At 43.2% G+C, this 13,904-nt stretch overlaps 1 protein-coding gene and 1 long non-coding RNA gene across 3 annotated transcripts in view; one reads left to right on the forward strand and one right to left on the reverse strand.

Moving 5' to 3' along the window:
- Positions 1-13,904, reverse strand: part of LOC130259361 (stAR-related lipid transfer protein 13-like) — a 283,596-nt gene that overhangs the window by 133,760 nt on the left and 135,932 nt on the right.
- LOC130259387 (uncharacterized) lies at positions 6,289-9,261 on the forward strand. Of its 2 annotated transcripts, XR_008841629.1 has the most exons (3): positions 6,289-6,422; positions 7,011-7,085; positions 9,118-9,261. It is a non-coding gene; the product is annotated as an uncharacterized LOC130259387 (long non-coding RNA). The 2 variants fall into 2 exon arrangements; XR_008841628.1 differs by lacking the exon at positions 6,289-6,422 and having other exon boundaries at positions 6,541-7,085.

Genomic DNA, 13,904 nt, shown 5'->3' on the forward strand with positions numbered 1-13,904 from the left:
TGGCTTTAAAGTAGATTAATCTGCTACATTTGCACAAAGGTCCTAACTGAGAATAAATTTCATTAATGTAATAATGCCAAGATGCAGCAGACTCAAGGTTGGTCCCATACTGGGATACCTGTCTTTGTTCAGGGGTTCTTGGAGGACCTGAGAACCTGGCACACATATTTCCTTTGGGGTTTCCAGTGATTTCATCCCAAAGTAAAAACTTCAAAAGCAAGTCCTTGAAAATGTTTCATTTAAAATGAAAACTAAAAACTATGAAAAAGCTACTGATTTGATGGTTCTTTTATTACGCTTCAGAAAAACAGCTGCTCTTGTTTCCATACAGGCATGATAGAAAACTGTGCTAAAAATCACATAGTTCTGGTTGCGGCCATTAGTTTTAGTTTTTTAAGACCCACTTTTCACTTCTGTGTTCCCCAGGATCAAGAGATCAGCAGGTGCCAAGGAGTACCATGCTGTCAGAGGTGCAATTACAAACTTAGGCTTGTTCATTTTCACCCAATAAAACCACAATTTACTTTTGAGAGAAGCAGGTACATTGCTTGTTATCTTTGCCACATGCTGAATGTGGCAGGTACTTTATGCAGACAAATTATTCTCCATTTTCTACCTACATCAGATAATGTTCTGTTTCATCTCCGATATAAATGCATTTCAGTCACATTTGAAGAGACACTTGTAGCTGCTAATCAGTTTAGAAAGTCCTCCTGAACAGTTAAGGACACCTAAGAGTAGGACTTCTAAAATGTTCCATTTAAAGGTCTTAATTTTGGCTTCTTTAGATTGAGATTTTATTTTACTCACAAGCCTGCCTCATTCCTGTTTCAGTTTTGGAGCCTCAGGTAATCAATTTCTAAGAAAAATCTAGTCCATAGTATGTTGTCCCACCATACATTTTCATTCTATTTGATTTGAGACACTAAGTGCTTCATCCTTTGGAACAAAACCTTGCAATTTCACAGGGGAAGTTCAAGAGTCAGCTTAGCACTGGTGCCTGAAAAATCTGTCCAAAACTGAACAGGTTAAAACAGTTTGAAATGCCAGTCTGAGCAAACCACTGGAGGTGTGGTAGAAAAATTGATCTCAAATTTACCCAAAGCACGGCCAAGCCAAAAAAAAAAAAAAAAAAACCAAAAAAAAAAAACAAACAGGGGACATCTGAAACTGGACCCCAGGCTCTCAGCTTCTGGAGAGCTCTGTAGCTGAGTATGAGCTGGGGCAGTGCTCAAGGGTGTCCTGTCTGGTAGAGCTGTCACAGCAGGCAGGAGAGAGGATGTCAATGGATAGATAAGAGGAATTGCACCAGAGAGCTAGAGGAGATCAAGCAGGGATTTATTCTCTGTGAGAACAAGAACATACAAAGGACAGTGGGACGTGAAGCTCAGGTGAGAAGAGAGTTGTCAAAAGGACTGAGGGTGTATCTGTGCCACAGGCACAGTGGAGGCAGCCTTACAGAGCAGAAATCCTGGCAGCAATCTGTGTTGATGGCTAAATAACAGCTAAAAGCTAAACTTCAGAAACTAGAAGCAAAGCTTTCTCTTATCAGAAGAATACTAGGGTCACAAAATTAATTTTGCAAACTTTAGTAAGTCTCAGAATTGAAGTCAATTACTTAATTCTAACTCACTCCTCTTTCCATTAGGCACTAAGACAAAGTCTCATCTTCATCTGCACGTGCAGTTTCCAAGGATCCCATCTGATGGGCAATGGTCATGCATCAGCCCTGCTGAAGCTCTTGCAGATGGGAGACAGAAAAACCCCCAGGCTTCTGAAACTATGATAAGTAAATGTTGCCCCTGTGGCAGAGCAACCTCCATTCTTCTCTTTTACACCAAGTCTCTTGAAACAAAATCTGACCAGACCACCAGAAACTGCAAGTTACTCATTCCCTGGGTGCAGTACAGTTATACCCCAAATGCTGATTTGCACAAAATGTTGTGCAACAACAGCAACAGCGAGTCATAATTTGAATACTAAAGTAGAAAATTCAAGTTCTACCTCTCAAGAGCTGATATTTCTAGGGTTTGGTTCTTGTTTCTACCTGTAAAATAGGAACAATGTAACCTTGCAGCTTCTAGGAACAGCTAAAACATTAATGGTATGACATGTGCAAGACAGTGTTCCTAAGCACCAGGCTCATGAGCACCTGAGGGAATTTGTAATTCTGTGCTTAGTCCAGTGTTCCAGAAAGCTGCAGTACAGCAGGCTCTAAGTTAAGACATTCAGCAAGGGGATCATCACTTTCTGCAGTAAATGAGACTGAAAAATTCTGAGCAACAAAAAGAGTGAGGTGATCGTGTCAGTCAATCATGTCAGTCATGACAATCCTGCCCTATGAGGGTGGCTGTGCAATACAGCCCTGGGGTCCTCACCTCTGGTGTTTCCTGACTTCAAAGTACTGAATTTAAAAACTAAATTTTAATTTAATTTTATTTTAGTCTATAGCAACTGAAAGAATGCCAGATAGAAGGTGGTACTTTCCCCTTATATACAAGGAATGTAAGAACTGCAACTTGTTGTTTTACTGTAATAGGTGATCATGATTTGAGCAGGGATCTCAGAATTACCTTCATTATTGGAGGATCTGTTAAATACTTAAGTCAAATTCCTTAAACAATGGTTTTCAATAATGGCAAAGGGGTTTACATTAAACCAAGTGTTTTATATAACTTTTCAGGCAAATAGGTCCCCACAGGGAGTTAAAATTCTGGTAAATTTCCCATTCACTTTGTGGATTCCAAATTAAACCATAAATACAGTGGGAACAGTGTAAAATACCTCTGCAAAAATTACAAAAAGCACAAAAAAACCCACAAGGGTGTAATTTTTGGCACTGTAGAGGGTATACCCATTGTTTAAAAAACAAATCCCAGTCAGTGAATCAGAAAAAGTGACTAAAAGCTGCTGGGCACCACGGATCTGTCCTGAATAAGAGACAGTACAGAGCAGCCCTGTCCAGGAGCATGCCAGGAGCCAGGCTGCTGCTCATCACCTCTGCTGTAAGGGTGAGGAAGGGAGGGAGGGAAGGAAGAAGCACACTGTAGCAGTCTTTTTATGCACAACCTACTTTGCACAGCAACACAGCCATGCTCTCTGCCTCTTTGGGAGCAGCTGAGTCAAAGCCCAGCTCTCTCCTTGCTCTAGCCAGGACTCAGCTCCTTTCTGCAGCTCACACCCCTGCTGACCAACAGTGTCCTGCTGTCCTCTGCTCCAGCACATGGATGCCAGGACAGAAACTCTTCCCAAGGAGCCCTGGGGAAAGCCCTGAGTAACCTGCTTTGCTCCCAGTGACGATCCTGCTCTCAGCTGGAGACTAGACTGGAGAATTCCCAGCACCTCACCCAACCCTAACAATTATATAATTTTCATGAATTATAAAAATGTGCTTGCTTTTTTTTTACAGGTGTTTCTGGGGCAACTGGTGTCCTGATCCTTAACAAATAGATAAAAGACTAAAGCAGACCAAAGGAGTAACTGTGTAAATGCCTGAAAAGCTGTCATCACAGCAAAGATTCAATCACAAGGTTTTACTTGGCTTGATGGTTGGAATATGACAGCACACTGATGGTTAAAACTGCATTTCATTTTGATCATTGCACTTTAACCTTAGTCACCAGTTACACTGCTGCTCTGCCAGTCAGAGCTGAACTACAATGCCAACTTTGGGGAAAAAGCAGAACTTGCACAACTATCTACCTGATTTGGACCAGAATCCACTGCGATGGAGAAAAAGCTGGGCTGGCAACCAGCAAATACTTGACACATTTAGATCAGCTTAAACTTCTGCCTTCTCATTAACAAAAGCTGGAAGAAGAGGCCAAGGAATATACACTGCAGCTATGCAGGTCAGCACGACAAACAAATATGAAAACAAGGACAAAAATGCCAGAGACAGAAAAGCAACAGAACAAGAGAACATATCTGGCATCAACAGATATTTATACGCATTTCATTATTTCGTCAGATAACTAATTTAATTAAAGGGCAAGTGCATCAGCGTCTCAGCAGAGTATTATGAATAGCACTTAAATTATGGCAGTGCATAAACCCAGGACATTAGCATTCTATCCACCTTAAATAAAAAGTTTTGACTCCATCAATTTTAATACCCAGTTGCTTTAAGAAGTTGGCTACAGTATCATGGCAGCCTGCCCAGGTTCTTTGCTCAATCAAGCAATAGTTGTCTTTGACCAAAAAAGAAAAAAATAGCCAGCAGTATCCTTGCAGAATGTCTGCTGGCATCTGCTATCAATATAGGAATAAGGGAATTAAAACTGAATTAAAATGTTAAAAGTTTAGTATTTTGGTTAACCATAATACTACAAAATTAGTTGTTTTAGTAATTCATTGTTAAAGCTACCCAGTTTAGATTAATTTTTAAACAAACTACCATGCAATTTTTATCTATTACTTTAATTATATGTACATAAGAACTAATGTGCTGTAGACATAGTCTGAAAACCTGCATCATTTGCCTCTGTATTATACAATACCAGCATGTCACAGTGCCCTAGGCAAGGTCACCAAACTCCTAATAATGCTGTAGGATGTGACAGAGGAATCCATCTTTACAAATTAGACTTCATTATACATGATCCTGCTCATAAATCTTGATGTATTGTTGTCTAGTATAATAACTCTACCTTGCACTTGCATGTACCCTCTAGATCTTCTAATTCACGGAGTATTTTACAAATACACTTTGGATGTACGTTTGTGTGCATAAAGCGACTTTGCTGCTGAAAAAGCAGTGCTGTAAGTGAGACCCGACCTCCTGGAACACCTGCCCTGCTCTGTGTCCTTCTGGTCCCCACCTGGGGATGGAAAAGCTGCAGGAGGCTGGTTTTCCAGAGCAGGTAGGTGACCTGAAGCTACAAAAGCACCTGAAATGAAACAGACCATTTTTCTTTGGGAGTTATGGTACTTCTCACGTGCAAACCCTATGAAGAACCAACCTGGTTGGTTAGACTTCGAAAACTGATCAGAGGAGCAGCTGAGCCTGCTTCCCGGAGGCAAAGGCAACCCTCTTAATTTCGGAGATGCTCAGAAGGTGCCTCCGACACGGAGCGACGGGGAGGCTCAGCCCGAGCGCTGGTGTGAGCAGCCCTGCGCTGCCCGCCAGCACCCGGGCAGGTGCTGCATGCAGGCACGGGCTGGGGGTTCGACCCGCCTGAGCCCGGCTCCTGCCTGAGCCCGGCTGCTGCCCGAGCCCGCTCCTGCCCATGCCCGGTTCCTGCCCGAGCCCGGCTCCTGCCCATGCCCGGTTCCTGCCCGAGCCCGCTCCTGCCCATGCCCGGTTCCTGCCCGAGCCCGGCTGCTGCCAGAGCCGGCTCCTGCCCGAGCCCAGCTCCTGCCCGAGCCCGCTCCTGCCCGAGCCCGGCTCCTGCCCGAGCCCGGCTGCTGCCCTAGCCCGGCTGCTGCCCGTGCCCGCTCCTGCCCGCAGCCCGCCCTCCCGCACGCTGCCCACCGCGCTCCTGCGGGAGCTCCCTGTCCCGCCCGGCCGAAGCCGCGGGGTCTCCTCGCTCCGGAGATGGTGTCCCCAGACATCCCCCTGGAGCGGGACCCTCCGCCCGCTGGGGCCGGGATGTGCCCCGGGGCGTCCCCTGCGGCGGCGGCGGCGGGGACTGACCTGCGAGGCGCCGCTCCCGGACATTCCTCCACAGCAAGTCCCAGGCTTTGGCGGTGGAGTCCCGCAGCTGCTCGCTCAGCGACCTCCGGAGCTGCGCCTTGGCCGGGCGGCGCTGGCTGCTCATCCTCGGCGGCTCCGCATGCCGCCGCGGGCAGCCCCGCTCCGCTCTGCCGGCCGGGACGGCGGCGGTCCCCGGGCCCGCGGGGCAGCAGCCCCGCCGCGCCGCACCGCGTCACCGCCGCCCCGGGCGGGCGGCCCTGCCTTCACCTGAGCGCCGCCCGCCCCGGCCCCGGGGCAGCTGCCGCCGCCCGCCGCCCTCCCTCCCTGCCTTCCTCAGCGCCCCGCCGCCCGCCGCCCTCCTTGCCCCGGCCCCCGCGGGGCGGGGAAGGTGCCCGGGGTTCCGGCCCGGCTCCTGGCCGGGACCCCGCGCCTCGGGCTCAGGCACCACCGACGGCCCGGGACCCTGCACGTCCCGCGACCCCTCGCCTAAATTCCGTGACCCCTCTTGTGCCCGTGGCCCTCATTTGGGAACTGTCAGTTCCCAGCCGCCTCCCGCTGCCGCCGCTGCGCTCCCTGGACAGCGACCGCAGCTGCCCGCCGCTACCCCAGCCGTGCCACCCCAGCCTTACCACCCAGCCGTGCCACCCCAGCCGTGCCACCCCAGCCTTGTCACCCCAGCCTTGCGTACAGCCGGTGTCTGCTGCTCCGGGGAGAGAGCTCACCCACCACGAGGTGACACAAAACCTGGCCAGCAACGCGCTGCCTTTTCCCCGGGAGGCAGTAATAGGTGCTTCGCCCATGCTTTAACTTTTGTGGAAAGAAAATTGTTTGTTGTTGGTTTTTTTTTTTTTTTTTTTTTTTTTTTTTTTTTTTTTTTTCTTTTGGTTGGTTAGTTGTTTTTTTTTTTTTGGTTTTTTTTTTTTTTTCCAGAGGCCTAGGTTCATCATCTCTTCATTCAAGATCAAGCCATAGTCCTCATAACACAGTCTTTCCCGTTTCTTTGCCACTTTCTCTGCATTCCACCCACTCACTCCCCACCTCCTTCCCCCTGCATCACTTCTCTTTACAAGCTCTTGCACTTTTGAAAAGGTTTCAAAATTAAATCCTGGCAAACACTTTCTGTACACTTTACAGACTAAAATGAATCCTGATTTCTTCATCCGTAGACTAGACAGAAAGCAATAGCAGGGCCCTTATCCCATTTAGGAAAGCCATTTTGTGTGTCTGCTTCTTCTGTGCTCTCAGAAATACTGCTTTAACAGTGGCCCCTTCTCTATCCTGGATGTTCCTCCAGCAGAGAGTTTGATAGCTGAGAAGGACAACAGCAGCTTCATTTCATTTAGTCACAATAAATTACTGCTCGCTCTTTTGGCAGAGCATTTGTGATGTGCAAAGCCAAGGCTGATATTCCTGCAAGTGAATGCTCTACTCTGAAAGAGCTGCATGCCAGGTAAAGCAGTCATGTTAAACATTATCGATATCCCCATCTTGTTTAGATATAAACTGTAACTGCAATGTCAGCAATACCCATAGAAGCTAAAAGCAAACAGACTGATGTATTCCATGTTACACTGTTTTGATGTCTTCTGCTTACTTTGTGATGTGATTTTGTTTTCCTTTGTCCCTGTTCTTAAAAGGTTCATCTAAAAAGGTTTTTCTTTAACTACTCTACTTTAGCTGATATAGTGGAGATGATGTGCTTGTCCAGAACTTGTGCAGATGCTGTATGTCACTCCTCTGCCTGCAATTCCTACAGTGTCCTCCAAATGACTGGACAAACACTTGTGAAAAAAGGGATGCCTTCCAGGGATGGATGCATTCAAGAGCTGGAAGGGAGACAGCATAATTATGTAAATACTCCCACATCCCATGACCCAGAGCAAACACCTGCTGATGTTAATGGGAGAAGAGAGGATTACGGTTCCTACAATCAGCTCCTCTGCCCAGTAAATCTGCCTCTGACCTCTGCCTCTCTTTATTTAATCTCTCACCAACACAGCCATTACCAGCACATAAGACCTACCATGCCTGTTTTCTGTCACAGGCTTTTATCAGTTAGGAACCAGGCAGAGATGAGAAATTAATTCCTGATATTGTACTCAGCTGCCCTATAAAGATGAGCCATGACACACAGTCGAAAGGTGAAATAATAAACTCAGTTTTGAAGGTTTTGTATCATACTGCTGTGTCACCACCCACAAGCACCAGCCCACGTCAGCCAGCACTGCAACCTTCAGCAGTGCTCTTCTGGCAGCCACACTTGGATGCACCATCTTAGTGTGCCCTGCCTGTCTGGAAGATAGATCTCCCTTTCCTCAGCTGCTGTCTGCGATGGCCAGAATGCAGCAGTAGAACAAAAGATATTATCTTCCCTTCTGTACCATTTTTGAAGATCTTACTTTATAAAAAATATCCCTAGACTTCCAGGTTTACTGAAAGCAGCTAATTAGTGACTAGATACTAGCAATTGCTAATCCCATGTTATCTCACCACAAGTTACTAAGATAAACTGCAGTGATATGGCTGCATTTCATAATCAGCAACAGAACTGAACTGGCAAGCCAAGACCAAACTCTGTGGCAGGCACTGACAAAAATCTTACTAATTTCAGGTACTTTATTGTGGAAAATTAAATCCAGAGGCAAGATCAGATATGGTAGTTTTTGCCCCAAAGAAAACAGTGCTATTGAGTAATGAGAACACATCTCATGCAGCAACTGGCCTATTCCTATTTAATGTTTTTAATCATAGTCAGCTGTTCAGAAGTCGAATTACCATCACAAGTATTTTTGATATATTACACCTCATAGTAGCAGTTACAATAGGAGCTACTCTACAGAATCTGCTTGAAGGAGGGTACGTATTAGGAATCATTCATAGGCAAGACATGCTTAATTTCCTTTTAGAATGTCAGAAAAACTGACAAAATGGTAAATTTCTGGTCTCTCATATTTTGCATAGGTCGGTTAAGTGTATAAGTAGCCAGCTGATCAGTACTCGTGTTTCCTGCTTGAAAAATTCTGATATCCAGCAAAAGATGGCTAATGTTTCTGGGTGAAAGAAAAGGAAAGCACATTTTCCACAGAAACTGCAGTTTTTCTGCTTGATACTAGTCTTGCTAAAATGGTTCTTTTCAGAATAATTGCAATGAAACCACTGTATATGATGAACAGAAAGGAGGAAGTTCCCAGATGCCTTAAAAGAAGCTGAATTATTACATTTGTCTTTGCTCACTGATAACAGAATATTGGCAGGAATTAAAGTACTGTATTTAAATCTTGCAAGCATGTAAAATGTTGGGGAAAAGTCTAAGCTAGTTATACCCATGATCTGATGCCATTGTGGCACTGAAGTCTGATACACTTATTATACATTTAGCAATGTATATTTCCCTCCAATCACCATGATAATTAAACGCCAAGTTAATTGATACTGTGTAGTATTCTGGCCTCTAATTAGCGTGTGTTTTTAATTTGTTACAGATTCCACTATGCAGCCTGATGTGTCCTAGTAAAACTCCAAAGCACCTTGTAAGAAGAGAATCAGACCTAAGGAAAGAGAAACATGACTACGTCTTGGTTTGCCATTTGTAAACTACTGAAGGACTATGATAAATGTAAAACTTACTTCCTTTCCATCCTCTTGTCTTCAATTACTATGAGTCAGGATTTTTTTGTTAGTTTAATCACCTCCCAATATCTACCTACTTGTAGAAGAACAAAACAGGATATGTCTTGTGGAGGAAAATGCGGGAAGTGTGCATCCTTACTGTGTGCTGGTTACTGTGTGCTGTTTAGAGAACACAGGCTCCTTACACTAGTATCCCTTAGAAAGTAATACTAAAGCAAAAGAGGAAATAACAGAATCTACAAGATCAATGATGCAGTCTGATGCTAATCAGTGCAATGCCAGATTTTATAATGAACCTCATTCTTCAGGAATTGACTGTAATGAAGCTTCTTGGAATTTACTATACTCAAAATGGTGTTGTTGTGCTTTTGTAGCTTCAAATAGTAGCTCAGAGAGCCTAGACATAAACAAATCAAGCAGTATTTATAACTTTGGTAGCGGTCTTTATTTCTTTCGGGGTCTTAGAGCTCTGGAGTTTGTTTTCTATCACAGGTTAAATGGTCTGAGTGGGATGTTGTAAGTCTGGGTTACCACTGGAAGGGAAGAAAAGATTTGAGGTTTTCCATTGCTTGTTTTCCTAACAGCATACTCCACTGAATTTCATACTAATTCTGTGGTTGAAGTTATGTGAAAAACACCAAGGGCATATGAGTAGGTGTCCTCTTGAACATCTAAGTAAACAAACAAATATCTTGGATAGAGAAAAATAAGAATCACTGTGAATGAGGACAAAATGTTCTAGCTTGCCCTGGTACTCTCTCCTTGCTTTTTATTTACATTTACAAATTATCATCATTTTAAGGTAGCTTTAACGAGAGTAAATTATAAATTAGTTTCACTCATTTCTGGTTTATCAAGAGATTGGTTTCTATATGTTCATCCTGCTTCATTTTAGCTTTCTGAAGCTCTGGGAAAGGATTGCTCTGCACTTTGCCAACAGCAGAGCACTGCTGGCTTTCATTACTGGGGGCCAAATTCTTTCACTTTTGTTCACAGTGATTAATGCTGAAATAAATGGAACTTCTTGCAGTATCCACTGTGAAAAGACTCTAAGTATGCTCAGATACAGACTACAGTAACAAAGTGTCTGCTGTTTGACTGCACTCCCTCTCCCTTGCTAGAAGAGGCATGGAGGGCATGGGGGGAAATTAAGCTTTAATTCTATTCATACAAAGGATGGTACTTTATTGTTAGTATTAATAACAAACTGTGTTCTTAAAGTGCTTGGAACCAAAAACTGGATGAAGCTGAAGTAAAATCTTTGCCCTCAGGAGATTGCAAACTAAATATAAAACAGGACACGGATGGAGAGAAGACCTGATTGGGGTAGGAAGGGTGGAGTATGAGACAGCAATGAAACAGTGCTGGCCAGAGCAGTATTTATATGCTGGTGTATTTCTGGCATACCAGAATTAGTGTTTGGAGGCACTTTTGCAAGGTGAGTTAGCAAGAGAGTCTCCAAGAAGGTTAATGTGATATCTTTATATATTCAGAGGACCAACTTTCAAGAATGAGGGACATTTTTAACAAAAGCACACAAATGTGTATTTGAAAACATAATGAGTAGACTGCAAAAGCTGGGATCCTGTACACACACACAGGCCATGGGAAAAAAGCTTTTAATATTGAATAAATAGATGAGACAAGAGAAGGGCCTTCAGACTTCAGTCAAGCAGCCTCTAGTTGATGCACCATAAAGGCAGAATGAGCTGCAATGAGCAGTGATAGCAGAGAGCTGCCAGGGTGTTTGCATTTGGGATGCAGTGCAGTAGACCAGATTGTGTCTATCCAGGCAGAGTGAATGGGAGTGGAAGCAAAATGGTAAATGTGTAATGAAATATTTTTCTACAGCAATAAAAAATTTTTACCTGGAAACCTCCTTCTGACAAAACCCATTGTTTCTTAAAGAATAAAAATAAGAGAAATCATACATTTTTTTCTGGAAAATAACTGCTATTTTCCTGGGTTTAACACAGCAGGATTTTCACATTCTTTCTAGCCTTAACATGCACTTTTCTCTCCATCTTTCACTCTGCTTATATCTAGCTCTTGCAGGTTATTTTTTAATACCTCCTCTACCTCTCCAGTCTCTTGTACTAACACAGCATAATTGTCACAGGACATTATAAACTCCAGGTGAAGGTCCTGTGTGACAGGTAGAAGGTTGCTCTGTTATATGAGAACGGTGAAGAAGGGGACAGAGAGGCAGCTTTGGTACAAATGATGATTGGATGGACTGCCCTCTGATAAACAGGGCAATTCTGTGGAACAGTAGACACCAAAGCTGCTGCTCCAGCTGAAATTCTGAAGAATTGCAGCCACAAGAGCCCTTGTACATTTCTCAGATAACAGAGGAGAAGAACGGACAAAACAAACCCAATGCCAATAAACTTTCACTTCCTTTCGTAAGATGCTCTGTGGACATCTTCAAAATGTATTACATTGAAGATATGAAATCTTGTGCTGAGCAAAGCCAATCTCTGTAGAAATAGCCAATTATTAAATGATTAAGAAACTAGGAAAGTGGACTACATTTTATATGTGTAGATATATTGGTTTTTAACTGGAGCTGAGCTTGAAATTTTGAAGTGATTAATGCCCTTGAATAAGTGAGCAGCTGTGTTGAAACACAAAATGTCTCAGCACAGAATATTGCCCCTGTTCTTCTCATTCCAGCCCCTGGTGTCTGATTTTCCCCCTCTTCTTCAGTCACTTGAAAAAAAAAAATATTGTTTTAAACTACATCTTTCTTTGCTCTCAAAGTGCTCATTTCCTTAATATTGTATTGGGACTTTGTCTAAACCACAATTTTAGGTTTTTTTTTCTAAATTTCTGTTATTACCATCACAGTAAAAAGAATTAGAACGTTTGTGTAAAAAACCCTTGGCTTGCAGCAGTCAATGGCAATTTAGCACACACTATAGCAGCATATTGGTTCAGAGACCTGGGAGCTTTTTCTCTTTTTTTTTTCTTTCCTGTTTTTTTTTTTTTTTTCATAACTCTCCTGGATTACACAGGAAAATGTGATCAATCTTGACAGCTGGTTCTATCAAAAATGCAAGCAAATTGTTCCCCAAATCAATTTACATATAAGAACGTTTTTTCATATATGCAAATACTTCTCTGCACACACGTTTTGAGTAATCAGGCTACTGACTGATGGCAGCATAATGGCAAGTATCAATATACCACAACCTTCATCACTGACCACACAGCTACTATTTCAATTTATTTAACAGTTTCTAAATACATATACTTAATAGAAATAAAAAGCAATGGCACTCATGTTTTTGGCCAGTAAATAGTATTGTGGCCAGTTGCAATAGGGGATGGAATTTCAGGTAGGAAGATTATAATGACCAGAATCAAAATTTGGCTGGGGCCCAAGCCAATCCCTATTAACCTGAACAGTTCAACAGGATTTTGAGTCACTAAAGCTGATTTTGAATTTCTTCTTGATTCCACAATAAAGAAGGGCTAATTGTCTGTCCACAGCATTGTCTGAGTCTCATTTGAAGTGAAGGCGGGTGACGATTCGATTGTAAGCATCATTTCCCACAGCTCCATTGGGAAGGCTTCCCAGCCAGCTCAGAGCCTGCCTAAGCCCACTCCATCACCCAGCCCTGGCATTACACAACTCTCTGTTCCAGCAGGCTGAGTGGTACAGCCATTCCTGGGAATATAAAGGAGCTTAAGCTGAGGAAGAATGCCTGTTTCATGACATTTAACATATCTGTGTATTCCCACTGAGAAGCAGGATATTCATGCTGTGAAGAAGGGGCTGGACTAGGTGGATCTGCAGCTCTTTCTGTCCGAAAATGTCCCTGTTTCTGTGAGAACGTTTTGGTGGTGTCAGGCAGCACCTGTATTCCATTAACTCCAAAAGCATTTCAGTGTTTACAGTAACCAGGAAATGTCCATGTCTGTGTTATATTAACAAGTCAGCAGTAACAACTGCAGTTTCAGTTTGTAGAGCTATGCAGAGAAGGGTTTACTTTGAGTTGCTGAGTGTTTTACTTTTTTTGGTTGAAACACAAAGAGGCCTGTAGTACTGCCTTTGAAACCATTACAGAAAGCTTTAGGGAAAAAAGTTACCAAATGATGTCCAACAGTGCTTCAGTTATGGTTTCATATAATGGGGCAGGCAAAAGCATAGCAATAAATTTCAAGTCTAAAAAATACTTGTGACAACAAATTTGTAGCTCCTTCACCTTAGTATTGTTTGCTTGTGCTCTTCCTGCCTACTGCATGTAAGAGGGTTTGCACAGTGGCATAGATCCATTGAAGATTCATTATCTTGGAAACAAAACTGTGTTATATTTTTATGTGGACTATACTAATATGCTTAGAGAGGTAAGTCATAAGATGTCACTGCATAGTAGGCAGCAGGCTTTATAGGAGCAGTGACGTGATGCTAGAGAATTACAGTCTATGTAAAAGAACTCACCTGTGAGAAATTAAAGCATAACTTTTGTAGTTTTCCAAATAGGCTCCAGTTTCTGCATGCAAAAAGCAAAAAGGCTAAGCTATGCACTCATGTGCTTTTCACATAACTGAATTTTAATAGTCACATTAAATTACTATTATATAAATACTAACATCAAAGACCATGGGAGAAAGCTAGAAAATGTAAAGGTAT

The sequence above is a fragment of the Oenanthe melanoleuca genome, chromosome 1, assembly GCF_029582105.1.
Source record: "Oenanthe melanoleuca isolate GR-GAL-2019-014 chromosome 1, OMel1.0, whole genome shotgun sequence".
Lineage (NCBI taxonomy): Eukaryota > Metazoa > Chordata > Aves > Passeriformes > Muscicapidae > Oenanthe > Oenanthe melanoleuca.